Here is a 5,635-nt window from a genome sequence, read left to right as displayed (position 1 = left end):
TCAAAGTCCTCGTAAATGTTATGTTGCAGCATGTCAAAGGTTATTACCACCCTACTAAGTGCTAAAAATGGGGTTATTGTTACTTCTGGCAGGCAAACGATCCAATTCCAGAATCCCTTCCTGAGAATCTGCTTCCTGGTACCACTTCTGATATTCCTTTTCTTTGTTGGTTCTATCAGAAGCAGATGCCAAGATAAGAATTCATGTGCATGTGGTTTATTTGGAAATTCAGGAAATATTGGTAGAGGTTTGGGGAAACTGAGACAGAGAAGGGAAGGCAGCCAGAAAAGTGTATATAATCAAACCAGTTACCACTGTGGGTAGTTGGACTTAAACCCACTGGGGAAACTCTGGCTGGTGTAAGCACATGCCTCAGAGGTATCTCACGAGAGGAAATATACCAACTTCCTTCCATCATTGGTTCAGAATTTCTGAGGCCAGAGCGTCATGAATTCCCCAACATTTCTGGCCTGCAGTATGGGTGGGTAAAGTGGACTTCACAGACCAGAGAAGATTGTCAGATCTTCAGTTAGAAATCAAGTTAATTGTGCTTAAGTGGGAAAGGTAAGAGGTATGGGCAGGGTACTGACAATGTCCAGTTATAACTATGGCAGAAAGTTTTAGGACCTATTAATTAAAGTTGGGAATGTGAAATATATCCATATTCATAAAAGCACAACAGTCTAATAAGTAAGATTAGATCAGTAACACATTATCTATTTCTCAACTGATGTAAAAAGTATCAACAATACTATTGAATCCTCCATGAACTATCAAAGCCACTGTGGTTCCCTTTGGTTATAGAGTGGACAACACTTAGCACTTGCTATAGTGAGTGACCAGATCAAAGAATTATGCAATATAGATAGTTAACAGAAAGGGTATTATTGTAATACCATGCTACTGAATAAATGAAGGGCCAAGATGGATTAGATTGATATAATCTTAGGGAAACTTGAGTTTTTCACTATTTTTACTAAAATAAAAATTCTAGGAAATGTTGATGTCAAGTCTGTAAAACTTTGCATGATTTAGGCCCTTCCCTCATGTAGTAGCTCATTCCATTTAAAAAGTTCTGTATTTCCTCAACCTCCCACAATTCTCACTTTAAATATAGTGTATTATGTATAAAATGCTATAATTGACTTTAAATATTTCTAAATATTATAGTGTTCTACTGATAAACACAATTTTTATACTTTACTTCCCGAGTTGTCAGGAACATTTTTGAGGATCAGAATTTATATTTTCCTTCAAGAAGGCAATCAAAAAATGTAAAAGTATCTAGAGAGAATGTTTTTTGGCATAAATCCTCCCTTTTTTTTTCTCAAATGGTTTTATGAACACTCGTTTCCCTCAATGATAAAGTACTAATTGCTTCTACTTTAGGGGACAAAGAAAGTGGTCAATAGTTTCAGTTTGAAACTCTTTAGAAAGATTTCATTTAACAATTAGTATGTGATAAAGAGCTTTTAAAAAAAGATAAATTCAATCCTGTAACATTAGTTTGTAATAGACATTTTAAACAAAAGATAAATTCAAATTTGCAAAACAGGGATAGTGAAGCTCTTGATTTGCCAGCCACCTGAAACTTCAAGTATCATTTGTTAAAGTATGTTTCCTTAATCTCCAGAAATTCTTTAAAAACAGCTAATAATGCATACAATGTAGTCCAAACTCAAACTATGTAGCTTCATGAACAGAGTGACTTTACTCCTGTTTAGAAGAGTTAAAAAATATTTCTGTGATTATATAACTTTGGGAGCAAGAGGAGAATCAATGTCAGAATATTGTTATGATTGTCTTTCTTTTCATAGAACCATGAAATGTTTACATTTAAAAACTGAATATTCCCAGTTATATTGTACAGCAAATGAGAGGTAATTTGGTATAGGTTACTATGACCTAACCTTAATACTGTCATTATTAATTATGGGTTAATTATGATTCCCTGAATTCGTCTGCAGAGTAAAGAAGCTGAAGGAGGAACAAACCCTGAGCCAGAAAAGAGCAGAAGGAAGGGGGCTCAGCCCTGGTCAGGAGATAGGAACACTCTGAGTTCCTTTTTTAACTCTTTCAAATGATGGTCTGAGACTGACGGTGGACTCCACCAGAGTTCACTCTTAGGACTGCTTGTTATATATATATATAAAAAAAAAAAATTGTTTTGGTTGCTCTGAAATTTTCCGAGCACCTAAGTCTTTACTACTCAAAATGTGGGCTGTGAACCAGCAACAATGGCATCATTTGGGAGCTAGTTAGAAATGCAAAATCCCACATCTATGGAATCAGAATTTGTATTTTAACATGATCTCCAGGTGATTTGTATGCACATTAATTTTGAGAAGCACTGGTCTGTCTCTCTGTCTTTTCTCTCGTGTTTTCCCTTTCCAATTTTTCGATTTCACCTTCCAGCTGTGCTACTGGATTTAAAAAAAGTTCAGTAAACACATTTAGCTTTCCAAGGCAATTTAAAAAATTCTCTGATTGCTCCATTGGCATAGAACCCTATTCTAATTTTTTTTAATTGAGATATAATTGACATATAGCACATTAGTTCAGGTATACAACTTAATGATTTGATATTTGTATGTATTGTGAAATGATCACAGTATGTCTTAGTTAACATACATCACCACACAGTTACAATGTGTTTTTTCTTATAATGATAACTTTTAAGATATATTCTTTCAGCAGCTTTCAGATATGCAATACTGTATTATTTTTTTTTTAAAGATTTTATTTATTTATTCGACAGAGACAGAGACAGCCAGCGAGAGAGGGAACACAAGCAGGGGGAGTGGGAGAGGAAGAAGCAGGCTCCCAGCAGAGGAGCCTGATGTGGGGCTCGGTCCCATAACGCCGGGATCACGCCCTGAGCCAAAGGCAGACGCTTAACTGCTGTGCCACCCAGGCGCCCCGCAATACTGTATTATTAACCATAGTCACCATGTTGTACATTACATCTCCATGACTTATTTTATAGTTGGAAGTTTATTTCTTTTGAAACTCTTTACTCATTTTGCCTACCCCATTATATTTCCCTGCCACCCTGCCTTGCCTCTGGCAATCACCAATCTGTTCTTAATATCTATGAATTTGTTTTGTTGTTTTTTTAGATTCTACGTATGAATAAAATCATATGGTATTTATCTGTCTCTGCCAAGACATGGAAGCAACCTATTCTAATCTTATGGATACAATATGTTTTCCATCCTTAGAATCTTATTAGGATAAAAATTAAGTTCTCTATTTTTCTGAATTATCAATTATCATTGGGCCGATTGTTTTGTTTGTTTGCCTTAGTTTTTTGCTTTTCTGCATTTTTCTCAAAGTACTGGAGATTCTTGATTGTGTATACATATTTATGGAGAAGGTGTAGGATAAGTCTGGAAGTGCTGACCATGTGTCTTTTGTATTAGGCAGAGAGGAACAGTCTGCAGGGCACCTGTAGGAACCATTTCCAAAAGGATAAGAGATTTATAATAATGGAACAGAGATAGAAGATCGGTTTCTTTTTTTTTAAGATTTTATTTGTTTGTTTGTTTGTTTAAGAAAGAGAGGTGGAACAGGGAGACGGGCAGAGGGAGAGGGAGAAGGAGAAGCAGGCTCCCCAGTGAGCAGGGAGCCCAACGTGGGGCTTGATCCCAGGACCCTGGGATCATGACCTGAGATGAAGACAGATGCTTAACCTACTGAACCACCCAGGCATCCCTGAAGATTGGTTTCTTTAGAACGGATGTCTTGGCTTATGAAAGGAAATAAACACAACACCTCCAGGGGAGAGGGCCGGAGTATTGGGGAGGAGAGAGGGAAAGCAGGAGAGGAGTAATTCTATAGGCAGACTTAGAAATCGTGCAGATTTCTGCTCTCTTTCCATAGCCATCCTCTTTACCTCCTGGCTTGGCTCTTGGGTCTCGTATGGGCTCACTTAGATGAACCAGGGACCGCCTTTATGACAGGCTAACCTGTGAACTTCCTAGGTTGCTGCTTTCTCTTTCCATCTTCTAGACGGATCATTAAAATTATCTCTGCTCAGTTATAATAGGAAATAGTTCTCTTTCCTATTATTAGTGCTCCTAGGATTTTGTCATTTGTATTTATTTTTTTACTATCATTTCATTGGAATTCTAGAGATTGAGAGGTAGATAAGTGCATTTGGTTCTTAATCTTTACCAGAAGGTTAAGTTTTTTGATGGTGACAGAATATTTTTTATGCAGATTTTATCTTTTATAACTCACCAAGTACTTGAAGGAATTTTTCCAAAAATGATAATAAGTTCTGTGTTGACATAATTTTCAGATAGTTACACATAGCAAGGAAGAATCTACAGCTGATCCTGACCAGAATATTGAACAACTGAAACAGAGTAAAATGATTTTGTTCATGCATCAGTGTTCATGTGTGCACGTGCACACACACACTTTTCTGTAGGAAGGTAAGCAAGCACAATACAAACTGGATCGTGATTGGCACTTGAGTGATAACCGAATGATCATGTTTTGAATTTTTATTAAAAGAAGTGTACTTTTTATCATCTCAGAATAGATCTATAACTTCTATTTCACAACTTATAGACTTGGTTTTATATACTTTTGACAGTAATTTCATATTTTTGACATTATAATTTCTTTTTCCCTTGAGAAGTTGTGTGTAGGTGGGCTGTTTACTTTTTCCAAGTCATCCCAATCGTACTAATATCAAGACAGTTTTTCTTCTGCCTCATGGATAATGCCTTGAGGTCTTCATTCTTTTCTCCACCATTCATGCCTTCAGTGCTATTTGTGTGGGCTTTTTGTAAAAGCATCTTAGGGCATGTCAGAGTACTTTATTGGGGCTCCAGCAGTTTCTCTCTTTACTTCTTTAAGTTTCCCATAGCAAACATATCTATGCATATTTTGTTATCTACTTCATTTCTCCCTTTCTCTCCCCAGATATTTTTTTTTTGTTGTTGTCAGTGACTAATATAACGCTTAATTTTTAGGCTTCAGATAGGGAAAAAATGGCAATTCTGTTTCCTTATGTTAAAACTGGTGTGAAAGCCAATTCTGAGTCTAGGCACCACTACTGGTCCTTAGGTAGCTACAGAATTATTTTGTATGATATGTGTTAACTTTCTATTTTCTTTTTACTATGTCAAGAGCACTAGGTTAGGTATTGTGATTTGAAACTGAATAAAACCTAGTTACTGTTCTCTAGGAGTTTGTGATTAACTGTGTGGAGTATGAAAACGGATATGTAATGTATACACTTTTGTTAGGAATTTAATTGTGGAATCCCATCCCAAACTGTGCCAAAACTTCTATTATTCTTGTATCCTTTAATTTTTTTTATAATTCCCCCCCGCCCCACCGTACATTACTGTTGGCTTGCAACGTTGGGAGTTTCCCCAAGTGAATATGAAACTGGCCCCCATACATGGCAGGCAAGGGGAGACAGAAGAAAGTGGTAGGTCACTCTAGATTGTTAGGTAGCAGGTTTAATAAATAAGCAAGGGAATTTACTTATGAGGCTTTTCTGGGGTGGCTGCAAGATGGGTAGATCTCTGCCAGAATTTTAAAAATTTATATAGAGGCCTTAATAGGGTTCAGTCACGTATACTTCCAGATGGTCTCAATAACATCTTACTCTCTC

Source organism: Ursus maritimus, unplaced genomic scaffold (genome assembly GCF_017311325.1).
Source record: "Ursus maritimus isolate PB19 unplaced genomic scaffold, ASM1731132v1 scaffold_36, whole genome shotgun sequence".
Taxonomy (NCBI): Eukaryota; Metazoa; Chordata; class Mammalia; order Carnivora; family Ursidae; genus Ursus; species Ursus maritimus.
This window is presented reverse-complemented; position numbering follows the sequence as displayed.